Raw genomic sequence first — 25,804 nt, 5'->3', positions numbered from 1 at the left:
TCTAGCTGTGAAGTGTACAACTAGGGCACAAGTGCTGCCACTGAATGGGTGGGTGTGTGTGGGGCCCAATTTTTGGAAAAAAAGGGAGACTCTGCTTGGAGTAACCCTTGATTGCTGTGTTTTTTTAAAATGATCCAAGATGAACAGAGCTGGGATCAGGAAAGACTTTGCTACCTACCCCGGAGTCATCCTGGGGACGGTTAAGAATGGCGTATTTTTGGAATGTGCTTGATGCAAATCTACCTGTGAAGTTTACAACTAGGGCACAAGTGCTGCCACTGAATGGGTGGGTGTGTGTGGGGCCCAATTTTTGGAAAAAAGGGAGACTCCACTTGGAGTAACCCTTGCTTACATTGTTTTTAAAAGAAGCCAAGATGAACAGAGCTTGGATCAGGAAAGACTTTGCTACCTACCCCGGTGTCATCCTGGGGACGGTTAAGTATGGCGTATTTTTGAATGTGCTTGATGCAAATCTAGCTGTGAAGTGTACAACTGGGGCACAACTGCTGCCACTGAATGGGTGGGTGTGTGTGGGGCCCAATTTTTGGAAAAAAGGGAGACTCCACTTGGAGTAACCCTTGATTGCTGTGTTTTTTTAAAATGATCCAAGATGAACAGAGCTGGGATCAGGAAAGACTTTGCTACCTACCCCGGTGTCATCCTGGGGACGGTTAAGAATAGCGTATTTTTGAATGTGCTTGATGCAAATCTAGCTGTGAAGTGTACAACTAGGGCACAAGTGCTGCCACTGAATGGGTGGGTGTGTGTGGGGCACAATTTTTGGAAAAAAGGGAGACTCCGCTTGGAGTAACCCTTGCTTGCTGTGTTTTTTAAAAATGATCCAAGATGAACAGAGCTGGGATCAGTAAAGACTTTGCTACCTACCCCGGAGTCATCCTGGGGACGGTTAAGTATGGTGTATTTTTGAATGTGCTTGATGCAAATCTAGCTGTGAAGTGTACAACTGGGGCACAAGTGCTGCCACTGAATGGGTGGGTGTGTGTGGGGCCCAATTTTTGGAAAAAAAAGGGAGACTCCGCTTGGAGTAACCCTTGCTTACATTGTTTTTAAAAGAAGCCAAGATGAACAGAGCTGGGATCAGGAAAGACTTTGCTACCTACCCCGGTGTCATCCTGGGGACAGTTAAGAATAGCGTATTTTTGAATGTGCTTGATGCAAATCTAGCTGTGAAGTTTACAACTAGGGCACAAGTGCTGCCACTGAATGGGTGGGTGTGTGTGGGGCCCAATTTTTGGAAAAAAGGGAGACTCCGCTTGCAGTCACCTTGCGGTGTTTTACATGATTTTAGAAGGGCGTGCCATGCCTATATCTGTGTGTCCTCCTCTTTTTCCTTGTCCTGCTCTTTTATTTTCGCATGAGTATATGTCCTTGTCACTTTCTCATGTGTTTGTGTTGTGTTGTGAGTTGTTTGTCACCTTTTGGACACCTTTGAAGGTGTTTTCTAGGTGTTTTTATGTGTTTGTGAATGCCTGTCATTGTTTCCTATTCGGTTCGAGTTCGGTTCGTCGAACGTTCGACGAACCAAACTCGAACGGGTCCTCCGTTCGGCGAGGTGACCTCGAACCGAACCGGGACCGGTTCGCTCATCTCTAGTGCAGACCCTGCATATGAGGAGTGTGGGTGCAATGAATCTGCAGCCACTCTCCCCGGGTCCACAGCAACAGAGTCCATGTCGTAACTGTTGGTACCAAAGCTTCAATGCCCTGCTCATGAGGTAAGGGCATACCTAATCAGGAGAACTATTCTACATTTCCAAATATTGGTATTTGCAGATATTATTGCTATTCCACCTTCTATATATTGGGGATAGGATCTTGGAGATGGAATACCCCTTTAAGTCCAGTTATCCAGCTGAATGAATACTAAATAACAGAGCTCGCTATTTAGACATGTTTTCTTGTGGCATATAACGGACTCTTATGTTTGGTAGTCATTCAGCAGGGCAACTATAAAATCAAATACCTCCATTTGGAAATGTAGTATAGATCTCCTGATTAACTATCTTCCTTACCTCATATGCAGGGCATTGCAGTAGCTTACAAATGCATGGTTACAACCCCTCACTGTGTCTGAACACAGGAAGCTGAGCTGACAGCCGCTCTGTGCATGCGGCAGCGTCTATTGTGAAGGAGGGGGCCGCAAGGGATCAACGCTGCATAGGTACCGTCGGACACCGGGGAACACCGGTTAGGGGGTGACCTGGCAGGGCCTGGGGAGGAGTTTTCTGTCGCATGTGTCATGGCACATGCGACAGAAATCAGAGGAGTAGGGTGAATGCGGCCGGCGCGCTGCTGTGCGCGCGGCCATCTTTGATTTCCAGGAGGTGGTCAGAGTGGGGGGGCATTTTGGCAACACCGGGGGACCGGAGGGGACTGGGGAGGAGATTTATCTCCCATCTGACATGTTTGTTCATGCCAGATGGGAGATAAATACGTTTTTTACTGGCGCTGTCATTTACTGTAACGTGATGATCGGTATACTGTGTATACCTGTGATCACGTGAGCGGGGACCAGAAAAACTGGCCTGAATCATGATCTCCAGGGTCTCAGCTACCCCTGAAACCCCTGAGATTTTCTGATGTTGCGAGGCGCTATTCACTTATTTCTGCCTGCTGTTTATAATCAACAGATGAGAATAAGGCTACATTCACACGACCAATCTGTTTTTGCGGTCCGCAAAAAAGGTCTGTTTTTTTCACGGGTGCATCCGCGTGGCATCCGTTTCCGTTCCGTATACGGTCCGTATATCATCCGTTTGTCATCCGTGTGCCTTCCGTTTTTTTTACGTACTGCAAAAAAACTGATGGAGGGAAAATACTTAAATTTACCCAGGATCCACAGCTTCAACCTACATGAGGCGGTCACATGTTCACTCCAGTGCCATTTTCTACTGCTTTTCACAGCGTAGAGCACTCTGGTGATTTTCCTGTGCTTGTACACTTCATATTAGTCTTTTCTGCCATTATAATGGCAGAAAGACACATCATGTCCCACTTGCCTGCATTTTGTAATTTTGCACCTTGGTGCCTTTCATGTGGCACTAAGGGGTGCTTAGCCTTGTATTTAGCAAAAAAATAAATAAATAAATTTAAAAAAAAATGACGTGGGGTTCCCCCTATTTTTGATAGCCAGCTAGGGTAAAGCAGGCGGCTGCAGCCTGCAGACCCCAGCTGGCAGCTTCACCTTGGCTGGTAATCCAAAACTGAGGGCACCCCAAGCTGTTATTTTAAATTAAATAAATAATAATAAAAAAAAAAAAACCACGTGGGGGTCCCCCCAAAATTGGATCACCAGCCAAGGTAAAGCGGACAGCCAGGGTCTGATATTCTCAGACTAGGGAGGTCCATGGTTATTGCACTCTCCCCAGCCTAACAATGGCAGGCCGCAGCTGCCCCAGAAGTGGCGCATCCATTAGATGCGCCAATCCTGGGGCTTCGCCCCAGTTCATCCCGTGCCCTAGTGCAGTAGCAAACGGGGTAATATATGGCGTTAATACCAGATGTGTAATGTCACCTGGCATTAAGCCCTGGGGTTCGTGAGGTCAGGCGTCTATCAGATACCCGACATCACCAACCCAGTCAGTAATAAAACAAAAATAGACGACAAACACATTTTTAGTTGAAAAAACACTGCCCAAAACATTCCTTCTTTCACCAATTTATTAGAAAGAAAAACTAATCCAGGTCTGCTGTAATCCAAGCGGTTCCCATGACAATCCATACCATAGTCCCTGTCCCAGTCAATGAAGAGCAGAATGTTCCCCATTGGCTGGGAGAGCAATGCAGTGACCTGAGCTAACATCAATAGGTCAGCCCAGGTCACTGCAGGGCATGACAAGTGCTGCTGTCAGGAGCGAGGTACATTACCTGCGGTGACGATCTCCTGCAATGCTGATAGCAGACCTGTCACTGACTTCAATGACCTTTACAGCCAATTATCGCGAGAGCCCGTGACGTCACCACTAGTGACAGTCTCTGGAGGGCAGCGAGAGTAGATGTGACAAGCGGCGGCAATGGAGGACAGTGACAGCTGAGGTCGGGAGGGCGGGACTTCATCACCGCAGGTAAGCCGAGCAGGGTCATGTGTGCGGAGTGTGAGGTGGGCGGAGCCAAGCGGGGTAATGTGTGCAGAGTGTCAGGTGGGCAGAGCCAAGCGGGGTAATGTGTGCAGAGTGCCAGGTGTGCGGAGCCAAGCGGGGCCATGTGTGCGGAGTGCCAGGTGGGTGGAGCCAAGTGGGGTAATGTGTGCAGAGTTCCAGGTGGGTGGAGACAAGCGGGGTAATGTGTGCAGAGTCCCAGGTGGGTGGAGCCAAGCGGGGTAATGTGTGCAGAGTCCCAGGTGGGCGGAGCCAAGCGGGGTAATGTGTGCAGAGTGTCAGGTGGGCAGAGCCAAGCGGGGTAATGTGTGCAGAGTGCCAGGTGGGTGGAGCCAAGCGGGGCCATGTGCACGGAGTGCCATGTGGGTGGAGCCAAGCGGGGTAATGTGTGCAGAGTGCCAGGTGGGTGGAGCCAAGCGGGGTAATGTGTGCAGAGTGCCAGGTGGGCGGAGCCAAGCGGGGCCATGTGCGCGGAGTGCCAGGTGGGCGGAGCCAAGCGGGGTAATTTGTGCAGAGTGCCAGGTGGGCGGAGCCAAGCGGGGTAATGTGTGCAGAGTCCAAAGTGGGTGGAGCCAAGCGGGGTAATGTGTGCTGAGTGCAAGTGGGTGGAGCCTAGCGGGGCCATGTGTGCGTGCGGCGGAGTGCAAAGTGGGTGGAGCCTAGTGGGGCCACGTGTGCGGGCGGCGGAGTGCAAAGTGGGTGGAGCCTAGCGGGGCCACGTGTAAAAAAATCTGCATAAAATTTATTGTGCAATTTCTCCTGAGTCTGCTGATACCTTACGTGTGGTGGAAATCAACTGTTTGGGTGCATGGCAGGGCTCGGACGTGAAGGAGCACCATTTGACTGCAAAATTGGCTGGAATTTTTAGCTGATGCTATGTCGCATTTGGAAAGCCCCTAAGGTACCTAAACAGTGGAGTTCCCGCACAAGTGACCCCATTCTGGAAATAAGACACCTCAAGGCTTATCTCTAGTTATATAAGGAGCATTTTGAATCCACGAGTACTTCACAGAATTTGATAAGCTTAGGTCGCCATATTGAAAATTTTCATTTTTTCCACAAAACTGTTGCTTTAGCATCAAATTTCTCAATTTTTAAAGAGGCAACAATAAAAAGTGTACCCCACAGGTTGTTATCTAATTTCTTGTGAGCGCAGGGATACCCCACATGTGGCCATAAACCTCTGTTTGGATAAATGGGAGGGCTTAGAATGGAAGGAGCACCATTTGAATTTTGGGAAAGTTGAAATAAATTGCGGGCACCATATCACATTTGCAGGGCCCCTTGGGTTACAGCAGAAACTCACCACAAGTGACCCCATTTTGGAAACTGGACCCCTCAAGGATTTTATTCAGGAGTATAGTAAGTATTTTGAATCCACAGGTACTTTACTAAAATTTTAAGCCAAAATAGGAAATAGAACTCCATATCAAACCACCATAAATTATGGCAACCTCACCATATCAAAACCTAAGAACCAAAAATTTGAGTTTGCACAACCATCATATAAATCATCAACAGAAATTCTGCATATATTAGATATCTTTATTACATCATAAGTACAAAAATAAAGTGCTGGTACCCACAGACATTAAAATTCCCTACCCCATAAAAACATCCTAAAACAAAAACTGGTGCAGTGTGGAACAATACTTGTAATTATTCAATGAAAGGGTTAAATATTGCACATTTGAGAGCTCTGGGTATAACCATAATCAAGCATATAGCGTATCTGCTGGTCCAAATCACTCCATAAATAGTATAAAGTGCATAGTGCAAGGGAGGTATAGGATGGCTGACTCGGTATAGTTAAGGGCACAAGGGGAACAGTATCATCACCTGTCCTGAACACACATAATATGCATATATACCTCTTCAATGAAATTTATGAAGGGAACACCGAGGTCAGTTTTTACAATCAGCCACCTATGATCCAGCAGGTGAAATTGGAACCAAAACCCAGAGATCAGACCACACTGCCCAGCACCTCGACGCGTTTCGCTTCCGCTTCGTCAGGAGGTCATCCTAAAACAAAAACTGGTGCAGTGTGGAACAATACTTGTAATTATTCAATGAAAGGGTTAAATATTGCACATTTGAGAGCTCTGGGTATAACCATAATCAAGCATATAGCGTATCTGCTGGTCCAAATCACTCCATAAATAGTATAAAGTGCATAGTGCAAGGGAGGTATAGGATGGCTGACTCGGTATAGTTAAGGGCACAAGGGGAACAGTATCATCACCTGTCCTGAACACACATAATATGGATATATACCTCTTCAATGAAATTTATGAAGGGAACACCGAGGTCACTTTTTACAATCAGCCACCTATGATCCAGCAGGTGAAATTGGAACCAAAACCCAGAGATCAGACCACACTGCCCAGCACCTCGACGCGTTTCGCTTCCGCTTCGTCAGGAGGTCATCCTAAAACAAAAACTGGTGCAGTGTGGAACAATACTTGTAATTATTCAATGAAAGGGTTAAATATTGCACATTTGAGAGCTCTGGGTATAACCATAATCAAGCATATAGCGTATCTGCTGGTCCAAATCACTCCATAAATAGTATAAAGTGCATAGTGCAAGGGAGGTATAGGATGGCTGACTCGGTATAGTTAAGGGCACAAGGGGAACAGTATCATCACCTGTCCTGAACACACATAATATGCATATATACCTCTTCAATGAAATTTATGAAGGGAACACCGAGGTCAGTTTTTACAATCAGCCACCTATGATCCAGCAGGTGAAATTGGAACCAAAACCCAGAGATCAGACCACACTGCCCAGCACCTCGACGCGTTTCGCTTCCGCTTCGTCAGGAGGTCATCCTAAAACAAAAACTGGTGCAGTGTGGAACAATACTTGTAATTATTCAATGAAAGGGTTAAATATTGCACATTTGAGAGCTCTGGGTATAACCATAATCAAGCATATAGCGTATCTGCTGGTCCAAATCACTCCATAAATAGTATAAAGTGCATAGTGCAAGGGAGGTATAGGATGGCTGACTCGGTATAGTTAAGGGCACAAGGGGAACAGTATCATCACCTGTCCTGAACACACATAATATGCATATATACCTCTTCAATGAAATTTATGAAGGGAACACCGAGGTCAGTTTTTACAATCAGCCACCTATGATCCAGCAGGTGAAATTGGAACCAAAACCCAGAGATCAGACCACACTGCCCAGCACCTCGACGCGTTTCGCTTCCGCTTCGTCAGGAGGTCATCCTAAAACAAAAACTGGTGCAGTGTGGAACAATACTTGTAATTATTCAATGAAAGGGTTAAATATTGCACATTTGAGAGCTCTGGGTATAACCATAATCAAGCATATAGCGTATCTGCTGGTCCAAATCACTCCATAAATAGTATAAAGTGCATAGTGCAAGGGAGGTATAGGATGGCTGACTCGGTATAGTTAAGGGCACAAGGGGAACAGTATCATCACCTGTCCTGAACACACATAATATGCATATATACCTCTTCAATGAAATTTATGAAGGGAACACCGAGGTCAGTTTTTACAATCAGCCACCTATGATCCAGCAGGTGAAATTGGAACCAAAATCCAGAGATCAGACCACACTGCCCAGCACCTCGACGCGTTTCGCTTCCGCTTCGTCAGGACGCTTCCTGACGAAGCGGAAGCGAAACGCGTCGAGGTGCTGGGCAGTGTGGTCTGATCTCTGGGTTTTGGTTCCAATTTCACCTGCTGGATCATAGGTGGCTGATTGTAAAAACTGACCTCGGTGTTCCCTTCATAAATTTCATTGAAGAGGTATATATGCATATTATGTGTGTTCAGGACAGGTGATGATACTGTTCCCCTTGTGCCCTTAACTATACCGAGTCAGCCATCCTATACCTCCCTTGCACTATGCACTTTATACTATTTATGGAGTGATTTGGACCAGCAGATACGCTATATGCTTGATTATGGTTATACCCAGAGCTCTCAAATGTGCAATATTTAACCCTTTCATTGAATAATTACAAGTATTGTTCCACACTGCACCAGTTTTTGTTTTAGGATGTTTTTATGGGGTAGGGAATTTTAATGTCTGTGGGTACCAGCACTTTATTTTTGTACTTATGATGTAATAAAGATATCTAATATATGCAGAATTTCTGCTTTTACTTTACTAAAATTGTTGCTGTAGCAACAAATTTCTAACTTTTAGGCTATGTGGCCATGATCCAGCGACACGGCGTCTAGTACACAGTGTCAGCCTTCCTGCAGAGATGTGAGTGTTGTCCATGGGAGAACGCAGCTGCCTATGCCCACGATTTGGGTTCAGCCTGCTGTGGACTTAAGTTCTATTCTACCTGCAGAGAGCACTCTTGTCTCCGCAGCATAAATTGACATGCTGAGGCTTGGGAAGCTGCACCACAGGTCAGTTTATGCTGCGGAGAAAAGAAGCACAGTGGGCATGGAATTTCTAAAAATCCTTCCACTGTGCTTCTACTGCACAATACAGCGTTATGGTCGCAAGGAAAACACTCTGCGGCCAAAATGCTGCAAACCCTGATTGTGGGCACACAGCCTAAAATGCTACAATGCATGAATGGATAGATGTCAAACATATATATAACGTCCCACCCCCTGCATATTCTAAGCTGGCACACTTTAGTGCCTTTCATGTGGCACTAAAGGGTGCCTAGCCTTGTATTTAGTCCCCCCCAAAAAATAATTAAAATAAACGACGTGAGGTCCCCCCTATTTTTGATAGCCAGCTAGGGTAAAGCAGACAGCTGTAGCCTGCAAACCACAGCTGATAGCTTCACCATGGCTGGTTTTTTTATTATTTATAAATAAATAATTAAAAAAAACCAAAAACATGGGGTCCCCCCCAAATTAGATCATCAAGTAAGGTGATGCTTACAGCTGGGGTCTGGTATTCTCAAGGTGGGAAGAGCCATGGTTATTGGACTCTTCCCTGCCAAAAAATAGCAGGCCGCAGCCGCCCCAGAAGTGGCGCATCTATTAGATGCACCAATCCTGGCGCTTCGCCCCAACTCATCCCGTTGCCCTGGTGCGATGGCAAATGGTGTGATAAATGGGCTTGATAACAGCTGTAATGTCACCTGGCATCAAGCCCAACAGTTACTGATGTCACGGCGTCTATCTGATACCCGACATAACTAATTAACAGTAATAAAAAAAATGGCAAAAAAAATCTGAAAAACACTCCCCAAAACATCCCCTCTTTCACCAATTTATTGAAAAGAAAAAAAAAGAACTAACAGAGTTAAATAGATGGGTAGAGTGCCCAAAAAGGGACTAACATGTAATCTCAACCCTATTTTAAAATGTGCAATTTTTATTAATATTCATTAAAATGTACCCACAAACAGACACACAAACATATAAATGAGAATGGATCACGTTATCCTTGTAAATAACCAAGGAGTTTTATATACACACTCACTTTAGGAAAGGGAAGGGAAACTAATATAGCCCTATAAGGGTAGTGTATCCCTACCTAACAACGGAGGGTATGACACCATAAGTTACCGGGCGCCCTCGTTCCATGTCGGCTCTCCCTCTCCCTGACCCTGATATAGGGATGGGATGGAAAGCCCTATAGTGGTGCTTGCACAGTACAATATATATGAGTTCCCAAATGGTAATACTCCTCCCTGTATCGTTTTCCTTAGATCAAGAAGGTATCAATTTACTGATCTATAACCAGGAATTCCTATTCATGATACTAGCACAGTACAAGACGTATAGACTTCTATTCCTAATAAATTATCTTTATGCAAGGTAGTGATCCATAAGAGTTATTTCCAACCACATATGTTACAGGGTGGTATACCCCAAAAGTATATTACAGTCACCTAGAGTCATATCACAAGGGGCTCAGATAATCTCCCCATTATACCCCAGGAGCTGAAAGAAAAATGGGATATAGACACCCCTGCAAATTACTGCAAAATAGAAAAGGTTGCTCCAATCATATTCTATAAAATATAGTATAACAGGGAGAAAAGATGAATTACTTCCCTGAGAAGCAGGAATCCAGGCCTGTCAGGACTCAACGCGTTTCTCCTCTCCCTTCAGAGGTTCATCAGGAGGCTAAGGGGAGACGGCAGCGGGTCCTGTTCAATAACAATCCATAGCTGTATTCATCTTTTCTCCCTGTTATACCGTGTTTTTCCAAAAATAAGACCTCCCCCAAAAATAAGCCCTAGCAGGGATTTTCAGCATTTTCGGAGAAAGTCTTAAATATAAGCCCTCCCCCGAAAATAAGCCCTAGTCACGGATCAATAATGAAGTGTCCGTGCAGCTAAAATAGCTACAGATACTGCAGGACACTTCATTATACACAGCGGCACCCGGCAATTACACTCACCCGACACTGAGCGGCAGGACCTGCAGTGATCACACACCCCCACACATCAGATCTCACACACACACACACACACACAATCAGATCTCACACACACACCACATCTCACACACAAACATCGGATCGCACACACAGTCAGATTTGGCATGACGTCTCAAAGCGTCGGTACAGAACAAGTACCCTGTTTTTCCGACATTTGGAGACGTTAGACCGTCATTATGGGGTTAAAGCAGGAAAATTGTTAAAAGCAGCCGTATACAATCAGCAGACAAATAGATAACTTCAGGACAGCAGGGATCAAATACAAAAGTTTTTCTGTTTTTATTAAACAGTTTTATGCTGATGTTTGGAAGTATGGAACTTGGTAATGATTGCTAAACATTACAATTCAAAGTTGAGTTTTAAATATTTCTATCTTGACAACATTTCACCACACTCCACACGCATTACTTATACTTAATGTCTAGTAGATAGTTTTGGTGGAAGCATAGGGAGTGGATTTGGTGTCCATGACTGCCATGCTAAGAGGTTGAATCTAATTCACCTTATTGGTCTGGTTTGTCTGTGTAGAAGGCAACAGTGTTGTTTGCTTTTATATGACTGATATAAAGTCATGTCTATTCAGTTGTACTGTATGTGCAAACAAAAATTAATCTGTATTGAAAAACCTAAGTAGAGAGTTTAAAATAGTGGGATTGAAAAGAAAATTTCTGCCTTATACCATATAATTTATTTAACTGCCAGCATCAATTGCTTAGTATGTAACTATTAAAAAGGGAATACATTTAGGCAATGATTATGGACTACAAAAACTTTAAAGTGTTGTTGATTGCGCACCTTGTAAATGCATTGCATTTCTAGAGCATGATTATGGTTTGATATTTTATTTGTCATTATGTCTAATTTGTTTATTATCTATGGAGAATAAATTATTCCTTTTTGTCAAATGTTATATCTTGATAAAGAGATAAAGCATATCGTGAAACAGTGTGTTGATTATATATAAATATATATAATTAACAAGCATAATTGTTAGAAATGCCACTTGCGCTCTGGGAGAACATTAACCCTTTCATGACATTAGCTCGCTCCATACTAGGCAGGTAATGGCTGTGTGTTATAGCCAGAACTTGCCTCTGACAATCGCAGGAGGCACAAAGCACCATCCAGGATTGTTATCCTATTAAATGCCGCTGTCAAAGTCTGAGGGCAGCATAGAAAGTGCACTGGCATGGCAGTGCGTCATTCTTCACCTGTCAGATGATCTCAGATGGGTTCCTATTAAAGCCAGGGGTCCATTAAATACCTCCATGCTTGTCATTATAGAGCTTCCTTGAAGCCCAGCCTGTGGCCAGGCTTCAAAAGAGACTGTTATTTTTGCTATACACAGCAATGCTCTTGCATTGCTGTATGTAGCAGAAGCGAACAGACAATTACAACTTATAGTCCCCATTAAAAAAATACCACAAATATTGCCACATTCATAAATGTCTAATCTCTTAAGATATAGAAATAATTAACCCAATAAGTAAACAACGTAAAATATCCAGAATTACAAAGTAATGTGTTTTGTGGTTATTGCAATACCACAAAAAATTCTGGAATAAGTAAGCTAAACATCATATCTTCCTCAGAATGTTGTAAATTAAAACCATGCCTCACCCCACAACAAATAAGCACTTGCACAGATCTATACACTGAAAAATGAAAACATTACGGGTCTCTGAAAATTGTGGCACAACCCAAAAAATGTTGTGGTTTTTTTCAAATTTCAGATATTTTACACAATTTCTACTCTCTTAGAATTATTTTCCTGTTTTCTTGGACACTATGTGGTAAAATGAATAGTGCATTTCAAATGTTCAACTCGTCCCACATAAACAAGCCCACATCTGTCTATGTGGACAGAAAAATAAAAAAAGTTATGGCTCTGGGAATAAGGGGAGGGAAAAACGAAAAGCAAAAATGGAAATTGGCCTCATAGTGAAGGGGTCACAGAATCACTCGCATTAAGATTTTTATTTATTAAATGTGTGTATGTGCATGTAATGTAGTGTGAGTGTATGAATATACTAACCTACCACTGCTCTCTCCAGTGTCCAGTGCTATTCTTCTCTGCTGAGTGATGATATAGCTCTGCAGAGTATCTGTGTTACTCTGTGCCCTGTTTGACCAAGAAGTTACTTTTATGATATAAGCTCATGTAGAGACAGAACGAAGCTCTATAGGTTTTCTTTGTAAAATAGACTTTCAACTCATGCATTGAGCATTGAGTGAGCCAGCAATTATGATGACTTGACTGAGAAGCAGAACTGGACAGCACTGTACATTGGACAGAGCAGTGGTAGATGAGTTTATTAATACACTCAGACTACATTACATCCACATACACACACATTTAAAGGGAACCTGTCACCAGATTTTTCCCTATGAAACTAAAAGAATCACCTTCTGCAGCTCCTGGGCTGCATTCTAGGAAGGTGCACCTTGGCCCTGACTCGCCTTTTAGACCTCAAAAATAACTTTATAAAACTTGGCCATTAGGTATGCTAATTACCTTGGTGGGCCACAGCGGCGGGCTCATTTTCTGCTCCGTTTCCCCCCTCCTGCCTTTGATCACCTCCCTCCTTCCTTGATTGAAGGGATGATGCCCTCTGTCATCCTCCTCGTTGCAGTTTCAAATCTCGCGCCTGTGCAGTTAGGTCTGCTCGCGCAGGCGCAGTTCACTCTGCCATATCTCAGGCAGAGCACCGGTGAGCTAAATGTACAGGCGCGAGATTATGGGCGGGTACTAGGATGACGCTGGTGAGGTCATGCACAGCAAACACCTCAACAGCGTCATCCTACTACCCGCCCATAATCTCGCGCCTGCGCAATTAGCTCACCAGCGCTCTGCCCGAGATATGGCAGAGTGAACTGCGCCTGCGCGAGCAGACCTAAGGTGCAAGATTTGAAAATGCGACGAGGAGGATGACATGAGGGTGTCATCCCGTCAATCAAGGAAGGAGGCCGGCGATCAATGGCAGGAGGGGGGAAACGGAGCAGAAAATGAGCCCACCCCTGTGGCCCACCAAGGTAATTAGCATACCTAATGGCCAAGTTTTATAAAGTTATTTTTAGGGTCTAAAAAGGGAGTCAGGGCCAAGGTGAACGTTCCTAGAATGCAGCCCAGGAGCTGCAGAAGGGGATTCTTTTCGTTTCATAGGGAAAACTCTGGTGACAGGTTCCATTTAATGAATCAAAAACTTAAGAGAAGTGCTTCTTTAAAGTACTTGTTTATGATGTAATTGTAAATGAAATCTCTTGCTATTTATCCTTGAGTCGCCAAGTGAAAATCAATGATTCAAATCAAAGGGATGCTGCATATGAGAATAGACACTGCAATAAATAGTGCTTATAACTAGAGATGAGCGAACCTGTTCGATAACGGTTTGCCAATTTCAAATTCATCACGAGCCTTCGCATGTTCATTTAAGCTTGATAACCCCGAACCTTTTTCCCAAAAGTCGACAATGTTCGGTTTTGTTCAATCTTTGCTCACGATTTAAAAAAAAAAAAAAAAAAAAAGCTTTTCTCATAACATGCTTTTGTATAGGTTTGTGATGCTGTATGTTGAGTGGAGTGGGGTGATGTGTTTAAGAAGCAGAGGTAGTGGGGACTTGGCAGAAGCCAGAGGTGTGCGGCAACATTTTTTTTCTTAACTTTATTTGCGGATGTTCCTGCAGCCAATTACGGCACTGCAAACATCCACAAGGTTCAGACAAAAGGGCTTGTGTCACTGGCTGTCTAAGTCACATATCCTTCTGCATATAAATTGCAGACATGAAGTGTCGGAGCTATTTTGGGAATGATAAACATTAGCGAAGGTGCTGCCGCCACTGCTGCTGTCGGTGGTGCTAGACAGTTATCTTAGCGACAGGTTTAATGATAGGTAGTCGAGATATTAGAGCGATAGTGTAGAATAGGGATGTGCAGTGTAGGGAAAGCTGTGTGTCACAAATTGGCATTCAATTATAGAAATAGGGATGGGTACTTGTCACTAGAGATGAGCGAACCGGTCGCCTTTCCGCTTGAGCTCGGTTCGCCGAACCGAGGTCTGGTTCGCGTTCGGTCAACCGGTTTGGCGAACTGCTCGAACCACATAGGAAACAATGGGAAGCAATCACAAACACATAAAAACACCTAGAAAACACCCACAAAGGTGTCCAAATGGTGACAAACAACTCACAACACAACACAAACACATGGGAAAGTGACAAGAACAAATTCTCTTGCGAAAACAAAACAGCGTAATGAGGAAATAGAGAACGAGACACAGATATAGGCATGGCATGCCCTTCTAAAATCATGTAAAACACCGCAAGGTGACTCCAAGCGGAGTCTCTCTTTTTCCAAAAATTGGGCCACACACACCCACCCCTTCAGTGGCAGCACTTGTGCCCCAGTTGTACACTTCACAGGTAGATTTACATCAAGCACATTCAAAAATATGCCATCCTTAACCGTCCCCAGGATGACACCGGGATAGGTAGCAAAGTCTTTGCTAATCCCAGATCTGTTCAACTTGGATCATTTTTAGAAACACTGCAAGCAAGGGTTACTCCAAGCGGAGTCTCCCTTTTTTCCAAAAATTGGGCCACATAGACACCCACCCCTTCAGTGGCAGCACTTGTGCCCCAGTTGTACACTTCACAGGTAAATTTGCATCAAGCACATTCAAAAATATGCCACCCTTAACCGTCCCCAGGATGACACCGGGATAGGTAGCAAAGTCTTTGCTGATCCCAGATCTGTTCATCTTGGATCATTTTTAGAAACACTGTAAGCAAGGGTTACTCCAAGCGGAGTCTCCCTGTTTTCCAAAAATTGGGCCACACAGACACCCACCCCTTCAGTGGCAGCACTTGTGCCCCAGTTGTACACTTCACAGGTAGATTTGCATCAAGCACATTCAAAATACACAAGTATTTACTCTCCCCAGGATGACACAGGGGTAGTAAATTCCTTGTGGATCCATGACTTGTTCATTTTGATGAACGTTAGTCCGTCCACATTGTCACTGGACAGACACGTGCGCTTATCTGTCAGCACACACCCAGCAGCACTGAATACACGTTCAGAGACAACACTGGCAGCTGGACACGACAAGATCTCCAAGGCGTAAGTGGAGAGCTCTGGCCATTTTTCAAGATTTGAAGCCCAAAATGAGCAAGGCTCCAGTTGCAAAGTCATGACATCAATGTTCATTTGGAGATACTCCTGTATCATCCGCTCCAGCCGTTGACTATGTGTCAGACTTGTTGTCTCTGGTGGCCTTGCAAAGGATGGTCTAAAAAAATTATGAAAAGATTCAATAAAATTGCTGTTACCAGCACCAGATACGGTGCTGCTGGTACGGGTAGACTGTTGAAGATGACGAGACCGTCCCATGTTTGTCAAGTTAAAACTGGGAGATTCACTCCATGCACCACGGTTGTTTGGTGGAAAAGCCGAGTTAAGATCGAGTAACAGCTTTTGCTGATACTCCTGCATACATGAGTCCATGTCTATGGCTGGAATTATGTCACAAAATTTGGACTTGTACCGGGGATCTAATAGTGTGGCAAGCCAGTACTCATCATCACTTCTAATTTTGACAATATGAGGGTCTTGTTGGGGGTAGTGCAGCAAGAAGGCGCTCATGTGTCTGGCGCAGCCATGCGGACCAAGTCCATGCTGTGTTTGTGGCATAAAGGTGCTAACCATTCTTTCTTCCTCTGACATCTCCCCCAACCTCTTTAAACTGAAATTTGACCAAGGTCTCCCTTATCCGCTGAGTCTTTCATGTCCATGGACAGTTCGTCCTCCATTTCTTCATGTTCTCCTGCACCTTCCTCAACATTTCGCCTGCTACCATGCAACCTTGTTGATCCCTGTCCCCCATGGTCCCATGCCTGCCGCCTTGGTGATGATGAACGTCTGGACCTTGGTGATGCTGTTGTCCCTTGCGCATATGAATCCTCCTGTAGTTCCTCCCCTTCCTGTTGTCCCACTACCTGACTCCGAATAGTGTTTAGCATATGCTCCAGCATGTAAATGACTGGAATTGTCATGCTGATAATGAAATTGTCAGCGCTAAACATATTCGTCGCCATGTCGAAACTGTGCAGAAGGGTGCATAGGTCCTTGATCTGAGACCACTCCATCAGGGTGATCTGCCCCACCTCTGCATCTCGTTGGCCCAGGCTACACGTCATGACGTATTGCACCAGGGCTCGGCGGTGCTGCCACAGTCGCTGTAACATGTGGAGAGTTGAATTCCAGCGTGTAAGCACATCGCAATTCAGGTGAGGAACCGGCAGGCCGAAAGACTTCTGGAGTGATGCAAGTCGCTCAGCTGCGGCGGTTGAACGATGGAAGTGAGCAGACAGTTTTCGTGCCCTGTTCAGAAGGCCATCTAGGCCGGGATAGTGTGTTAAAAATTGCTGGACAACAAGGTTCAACACGTGAGCCATACAAGGCATGTGTGTCACCTTGCCCAGGTGAAGGGCCACACCCAGGTTTGCAGCATTGTCGCACACGGCCTTACAAGGCTGCAGGTTGAGTGGAGACAACCATTTACCAAACTCAGTCTCCAGAGCTGCCCACAAATCAGCCGCTGTGTTACTCTTAGTTGCAAGACATTTTAAGACAAAGACCGCCTGATGCCGTTGTGCTCTGCTGCCAGCATAGTAATGAGGGGTGCGTTGAACGTTCTGCGCAGTTTCAACGCGGTTGGCCTGACCAGGCAGGCTTGGGGTGGAGGTGGAGGACCCAAACGAGGTTGAGGAGGCAGATGCAGTGGAGAAACTTGGACAGACAGACGATTGATGCCCAAGTCGTGTTGACAGCAAGACTTGTGCAGCAGACCCTTCACCATCTATCACCATAGTTACCCAGTGCCCAGTCAGCGACATGTAACAACCCTGTCCATGCTTACTGGTCCAAGTATCGGTGGTGAAATGCACCCGCTGACACACAGAGTTTCTCAAGGAAGCGGTGATGTTGTGTGAGACATGCTGGTGTAGCACGGGCACACCTTTCTTAGAGAAGTAGTGGCGACTGGGCATCTGGTACTGGGGCACAGCGACAGACATAAGGTCTCTAAAATCCTGTGTGTCCACCAGGCGGAAAGGCAGCATTTCGGTAGTCAAGAGCTTACAGAGGGATAAAGTCAACCTCTTAGCTTTGTCATGGGTCGCAGGAAATGGCCTTTTATTTGTCCACATCGGAGGGACAGAGATCTGGCTGTTGTGTGTAGACGGTGGTGAGTAGGGTGTCCCTGGAAAAATGCAGGTTTGTGAGGAAAGTGCAGGCGTAGACATGATGTTGCCTTCATCCAACGTTGATGCTATCAATGTCTGAGAGAGCTGTACACACGCACTTGTTTCCCCTTCCAAACTAACTGACGACCTACCAAGCAAACTGCCTGTTGCGGTTACAGTGGTGGAAGTTGTGCGTGGAAAACCAGGTGTGACAGCTGTCCCCACAGTCATAGAAGATGAAGAGCGCGCGGATGCACTGGAAGGGGAAGGCGGTGGATGGTTCACTCCACTAGGCCGCATTGCAGCACGGTGAGCTTCCCACTGGGACATACGATATTTATTCATGTGACCATTCATAGAAGAAGTTGTCAAACTGCTGAGGTTTTGACCTCTACTAACAGATTCCCGCAAAATTTTACAGATCACATGATTTGGGTGATCCTTTGCAAGGTCAAAAAAGGACCAGGCTAGGCAAGGCTTAGAGGGCATGCGACCTGCTGAGCCCCTCCGACTAGTGCTCAGAGGCAGAGTGGTGGCTGAGGATGCAGTTGTATACGTGCTATCAGTACTCCTCCTAGGTCCAGGAAGGCACAAGGTAACTTCGTCGTCAGTAGCATCCTCATCCACTGCCTCTGTTGACCTCCTCGAGTGCCTGACTGTGGGTTGACAGTAGGTGGGATCTAGAACTTCCTCATCAAGCGTTGTGTTTGCACTCCCCTCCCCCTCAGACCGAGCCTCTTCCTGCCCTGAACGAATATTTAAGTTGTCATCCCAATCTGGTATCTGCGTCTCATCGTCATCAGTATGTTCCTCATTGACTATTACAACAGGTGTTTCAGTTTGTGAATAAGGGTCAACATTATGCTCAGAAACTTGGTCATCACGGCCTGAATCTGAGTCACAAAGGTTCTGGGCATCACTGCAGACCATTTCCTGGTCTGTACTCACTGTAGCTTGGGAACAGACCTCTGATTCCCAGGCTATAGTGTGACTGCAAAGCTCTGCAGACTCAGCCATCTCTGTTCCACCATACTGTGCAGGGTAGATAGAGACTTGAGAGCTGGGAGAAAGAAAGTGTGATTGGGATGACAACTCTAAAGACTGGTGTTTTTTGGATGCGGTAGTTGAGGTGGCGGAGAAGGCACTTGTTGGACCACTTGAGATCCATTCAAGCATTTTCTTTTTTTGGCCATCATCTACCTTTGTTCCAGTTGTTCGTGTTCGTAAAAAAAGGGAGCACATCTGATTGTTCACGGAAAGTAGTAGACATCTTACTTTTGCTGGAAGATGGCCTATCTTCAGCAGATGTTAATGGAGCTTTGCCACCTTCCCCAAGGACACAAACTTTTTTTCCTTTTCCAACACGCCTGTTCCCCTTTCCACCAGCATCTGTCATTTTGCCACTCATTTATATTGCGACAAGATTGTGCACTTAAAATGTGTTAATAAAAATTGAGAGGTGGTGTAGATTGCAGCGGTGGTCTACCTTTATTGACAGCAAAATAAACAACAATAACTATCCCGGACAATGCAACTATGGCCCTTAAACTGGCAGCACTGTTTGCTAGTATAATAGCTTAGTGAAAATGAGTTTGAGTGTGCAATGCAGAGGTGCTGCAAATATCTTTGCACCAGTGGGACACTAATGAAGTCCAACAGCCACTTTTAGGATGCCACTAAGTTTCCTCAGTGTTTGCTAGCATAATGGCTTAGTAACAATGAGCTTCACTGTGCAATGCAGAGGTGCTGCAAATATCTTTGCACCAGTGGGACACTAATGAATTCCAACAGCCACTTTTAGGATGCCACTAAGTTTCCTCAGTATTTGCTAGTAAAATGGCTTAGTAACAATGAGCTTGAGTGTGTAATGCAGAGGTGCTGAAAATATCTTTGCACCAGTGGGACACTAATGAAGTCCAACAGCCACTTTTAGGATGCCACTAAGTTTCTTCAGTGTTTGCTAGTATAATGGCTTAGTAACAATGAGCTTGAGTGTGCAATGCAGAGGTGCTGCAAATATCTTTGCACCAGTGGGACACTAATGAAGTCCAACAGCCACTTTTAGGATGCCATTAAGTTTCCTCAGTATTTGCTAGTATAATGGCTTAGTAACAATGAGCTTGAGTGTGCAATGCAGAGGTGCTGCAAATATCTTTGCACCAGTGGGACACTAATGAAGTCCAACAGCCATATTTAGGATGCCACTAAGTTTCCTCAGTGTTTGCTACTATAATGGCTTAGTACAAATGAGCTTGAGTGTGCAATGCAGAGGAGCTGCAAATATCTTTGCACCAGTGGGACACTATTGAATTCCAACAGCCACTTTTAGGATGCCATTAAGTTTCCTCAGTGTTTGCTAGTATAATGGCTTAGTAACAATGAGCTTGAGTGTGCAATGCAGAGGTGCTGGAAATATCTTTGCACCAGTGGGACACTAATGAAGTCCAACAGCCACTTTTAGGATGCCACTAAGTTTACTCAGTGTTTGCTACTATAATGTCTTAGTACCAATGAGCTTGAGTCTGCAATGCAGAGGTGCTGCAAATAGCTTTGCACCAGTGGGACACTAATGACGTCCAACAGCCAAAACAGCCAATTTTAGGATGCCACTAAGTTTCCTCAGTGTTTGCTAGTATAATGGCTTAGTATCAATGAGCTTGAGTGTGCAATGCAGAGGTGCTGCAAATATCTTTGCAACAGTGGGACACTAATGAAGTCCAACAGCCACTTTTAAGATGCCACTAAGTTTCCTCAGTGTTTGCTAGTATAATAGCTTAGGAAAAATGAGTTTGAGTGGGCAATGCAGAGGAACTGCAAATAACTTTGCACCAGTGGGACACTAATAAAGTCCAACAGCCACTTTTAGGAGGCCACTAAGTTTCCTCAGTGTTTGCTAGTATAATAGCTTAGTAAAAACGAGTTTGAGTGGGCAATGCAGAGGTACTGCAAATATCTTTGCATCAGTGGGACACTAATGAAGTCCAACAGCCACTTTTAGGATGCCATTAAGTTTCCTCAGTATTTGCTAGTATAATGGCTTAGTAACAATGAGCTTGAGTGTGTAATGCAGAGGTGCTGCAAATATCTTTGCACCAGTGGGACACTAATGAAGTCCAACAGCCACTTTTAGGATGCCACTAAGTTTCCTCAGTGTTTGCTAGTATAATGGCTTAGTAGAAATGAGCTTGAGTGTGCAATGCAGAGGTGCTCCAAATATCTTGGCACCAGTGGGATACTAATGAAGTCCAACAGCCACTTTTAGGATGCCACTAAGTTTCTTCAGTGTTTGCTAGTATAATGGCTTAGTAAAAATAAGTTTCAGTGGGCAATGCAGAGGTTCTGCAAATATCTTTGCAACAGTGGGACACTAATAAAGTCCAACAGCCACTTTTAGGAGGCCACTAAGTTTCCTCAGTGTTTGCTAGTATAATAGCTTGTTAAAAATGAGTTTGAGTGGGCAATGCAGAGGTACTGCAAACAACTTTGCACCAGTGGGACACTAATAAAGTCCAACAGCCACTTTTAGGAGGCCACTAAGTTTCCTCAGTGTTTGCTAGTATAATAGCTTAGTAAAAACGAGTTTGAGTGGGCAATGCAGAGGTACTGCAAATATCTTTGCATCAGTGGGACACTAATGAAGTCCAACAGCCACTTTTAGGATGCCATTAAGTTTCCTCAGTATTTGCTAGTATAATGGCTTAGTAACAATGAGCTTGAGTGTGTAATGCAGAGGTGCTGCAAATATCTTTGCACCAGTGGGACACTAATGAAGTCCAACAGCCACTTTTAGGATGTCACTAAGTTTCCTCAGTGTTTGCTAGTATAATGGCTTAGTAACAATGAGCTTGAGTGTGCAATGCAGAGGTGCTGCAAATATCTTTGCACCAGTGGGACACTAATGAAGTCCAACAGCCACTTTTAGGATGCCACTAAGTTTACTCAGTGTTTGCTACTATAATGTCTTAGTACCAATGAGCTTGAGTGTGCAATGCAGAGGTGCTGCAAATAGCTTTGCACCAGTGGGACACTAATGAAGTCCAACAGCCACTTTTAGGATGCCAATAAGTTTCCTCAGTGTTTGCTAGTATAATAACTTAGTAACAATGAGCTTGAGTGTGCAATGCAGAGGTGCTGCAAATATCTTGGCACCAGTGGGATACCAATGAAGTCCAACAGCCACTTTTAGGAGGCCACTAAGTTTCCTCAGTGTTTGCTAGTATAACAGCTTAGTAAAAATGAGTTTGAGTGGGCAATGCAGAGGTACTGCAAATATCTTTGCATCAGTGGGACACTAATGAAGTTCAACAGCCACTTTTAGGGTGCTCTAAGTTTCCTCAGTGTTTGCTAGTATAATGGCTTAGTAAAAATGAGTTTGTGTGTGCAATGCAGAGGTGCTGCAAATAGCTTTGCACCAGTGGGACACTAATGAGGTCTAACAGCCACTTTTAAGATGCCACTAAGTTTCCTCAGTGTTTGCTAGTATAATGGCTTAGTAACAATGAGCTTGAGTGTGCAATGCAGAGGTGCTGCAAATATCTTTGCACCAGTGGGACACTAATGAAGTCCAACAGCCACTTTTAGGATGCCATTAAGTTTCCTCAGTGTTTGCTAGTATAATGGCTTAGTAACAATGAGCTTGAGTGTGCAATGCAGAGGTGCTACAAATATCTTTGCACCAGTGGGACAATAATGAAGTCCAACAGCCACTTATAGGATGCCATTAAGTTTCCTCAGTATTTGCTAGTATAATGGCTTAGTAACAATGAGCTTGAGTGAGCAATGCAGAGGTGCTGCAAATATCTTTGCACCAGTGGGACACTAATGAAGTCCAACAGCCACTTTTAGGATGCCACTAAGTTTACTCAGTGTTTGCTACTATAATGTCTTAGTACCAATGAGCTTGAGTCTGCAATGCAGAGGTGCTGCAAATAGCTTTGCACCAGTGGGCAACTAATGAAGTCCAACAGCCAAAACAGCCAATTTTAGGATGCCTCTAAGTTTCCTCAGTGTTTGCTAGTATAACAGCTTAGTAAAAATGAGTTTGAGTGGGCAATGCAGAGGTACTGCAAATATCTTTGCATCAGTGGGACACTAATGAAGTTCAACAGCCACTTTTAGGGTGCTCTAAGTTTCCTTAGTGTTTGCTAGTATAATGGCTTAGTAAAAATGAGTTTGAGTGTGCAATGCAGAGGTGCTGCAAATAGCTTTGCACCAGTGGGACACTAATGAAGTCCAACAGCCACTTTTAGGATGCCACTAAGTTTCCTCAGTGTTTGCTAGTATAATGGCTTAGTAACAATGAGCTTGAGTGTGCAATGCAGAGGTGCTGCAAATATCTTTGCACCAGTGGGACACTAATGAAGTCCAACAGCCACTTTTAGGATGCCACTAAGTTTACTCAGTGTTTGCTACTATAATGTCTTAGTACCAATGAGCTTGAGTGTGCAATGCAGAGGTGCTGCAAATAGCTTTGCACCAGTGGGACACTAATGAAGTCCAACAGCCACTTTTAGGATGCCACTAAGTTTCCTCAGTGTTTGCTAGTATAATGGCTTAGTAGCAATGAGCTTGAGTGTGCAATGCAGAGGTGCTGCAAATATCTTGGCACCAGTGGGATACTAATGAAGTCCAACAGCCACCTTTAGGATGCCACTAAGTTTCTTCAGTGTTTGCTAGTATAATGGCTTAGTAAAAATAAGTTTCAGTGTGCAATGCAGAGGTTCTGCAAATATCTTTGCAACAGTGGGACACTAATAAAGTCCAACAGCCACTTTTAGGAGGCCACTAAGTTTCCTCAGTGTTTGCTAGTATAATAGCTTAGTAAAAATGAGTTTGAGTGGGCAATGCAGAGGTACTGCAAATAACTTTGCACCAGTGGGACACTAATAAAGTCCAACAGCCACTTTTAGGAGGCCACTAAGTTTCCTCAGTGTTTGCTAGTATAATAGCTTAGTAAAAACGAGTTTGAGTGGGGAATGCAGAGGTACTGCAAATATCTTTGCATCAGTGGGACACTAATGAAGTCCAACAGCCACTTTTAGGATGACATTAAGTTTCCTCAGTATTTGCTAGTATAATGGCTTAGTAACAATGAGCTTGAGTGTGTAATGCAGAGGTGCTGCAAATATCTTTGCACCAGTGGGACACTAATGAAGTCCAACAGCCACTTTTAGGATGTCACTAAGTTTCCTCAGTGTTTGCTAGTATAATGGCTTAGTAACAATGAGCTTGAGTGTGCAATGCAGAGGTGCTGCAAATATCTTTGCACTAGTGGGACACTAATGAAGTCCAACAGCCACTTTTAGGATGCCATTAAGTTTCCTCAGTATTTGCTAGTATAATGGCTTAGTAACAATGAGCTTGAGTGTGCAATGCAGAGGTGCTGCAAATATCTTTGCACCAGTGGGACACTAATGAAGTCCAACAGCCACTTTTAAGATGCCACTAAGTTTCCTCAGTGTTTGCTACTATAATGGCTTAGTACCAATGAGCTTGAGTGTGGAATGCAGATGTGCTGCAAATATCTTTGCACCAGTGGGACACTATTGAATTCCAACAGCCACTTTTAGGATGCCATTAAGTTTCCTCAGTGTTTGCTAGTATAACGGCTTAGTAACAATGAGCTTGAGTGTGCAATGCAGAGGTGCTGCAAATATCTTTGCACCAGTGGGACACTAATGAAGTCCAACAGCCACTTTTAGGATGCCACTAAGTTTACTCAGTGTTTGCTACTATAATATCTTAGTACCAATGAGCTTGAGTGTGCAATGCAGAGGTGCTGCAAATAGCTTTGCACCAGTGGGACACTAATGAAGTCCAACAGCCACTTTTAGGATGCCAATAAGTTTCCTCAGTGTTTGCTAGTATAATAGCTTAGTAACAATGAGCTTGAGTGTGCAATGCAGAGGTGCTGCAAATATCTTGGCACCAGTGGATACCAATGAAGTCCAACAGCCACTTTTAGGATGCCACTAAGTTTCCTCAGTGTTTGCTACTATAATGGCTTAGTAAAAATAAGTTTCAGTGTGCAATGCAGAGGTTCTGCAAATATCTTTGCAACAGTGGGACACTAATAAAGTCCAACAGCCACTTTTAGGAGGCCACTAAGTTTCCTCAGTGTTTGCTAGTATAATAGCTTAGTAAAAATGAGTTTGAGTGGGCAATGCAGAGGTACTGCAAATAACTTTGCACCAGTGGGACACTAATAAAGTCCAACAGCCACTTTTAGGAGGCCACTAAGTTTCCTCAGTGTTTGCTAGTATAACAGCTTAGTAAAAATGAGTTTGAGTGGGCAATGCAGAGGTACTGCAAATATCTTTGCATCAGTGGGACACTAATGAAGTTCAACAGCCACTTTTAGGGTGCTCTAAGTTTCCTCAGTGTTTGCTAGTATAATGGCTTAGTAAAAATGAGTTTGAGTGTGCAATGCAGAGGTGCTGCAAATAGCTTTGCACCAGTGGGACACTAATGAGGTCTAACAGCCACTTTTAAGATGCCACTAAGTTTCCTCAGTGTTTGCTAGTATAATGTCTTAGTAACAATGAGCTTGAGTGTGCAATGCAGAGGTGCTGCTAATATCTTTGCACCAGTGGGACACTAATGAAGTCCATCAGCCACTTTTAGGATGCCATTAAGTTTCCTCAGTGTTTGCTAGTATAATGGCTTAGTAACAATGAGCTTGAGTGTGCAATGCAGAGGTGCTGCAAATATCTTTGCACCAGTGGGACACTAATGAAGTCCAACAGCCACTTTTAGGATGCCACTAAGTTTCCTCAGTGTTTGCTAGTATAATGGCTTAGTAACAATGAGCTTGAGTGTGCAATGCAGAGGTGCTGCAAATATCTTTGCACCAGTGGGACACTAATGAAGTCCAACAGCCACTTTTAGGATGCCACTAAGTTTACTCAGTGTTTGCTACTATAATGTCTTAGTACCAATGAGCTTGAGTGTGCAATGCAGAGGTGCTGCAAATAGCTTTGCACCAGTGGGACACTAATGAAGTCCAACAGCCACTTTTAGGATGCCACTAAGTTTCC

Source organism: Anomaloglossus baeobatrachus, chromosome 1, assembly GCF_048569485.1.
Source record: "Anomaloglossus baeobatrachus isolate aAnoBae1 chromosome 1, aAnoBae1.hap1, whole genome shotgun sequence".
NCBI classification, from domain to species: domain Eukaryota; kingdom Metazoa; phylum Chordata; class Amphibia; order Anura; family Aromobatidae; genus Anomaloglossus; species Anomaloglossus baeobatrachus.
The sequence above is the reverse complement of the archived record's forward strand: the minus strand, read 5'-3'. Positions refer to the sequence as shown.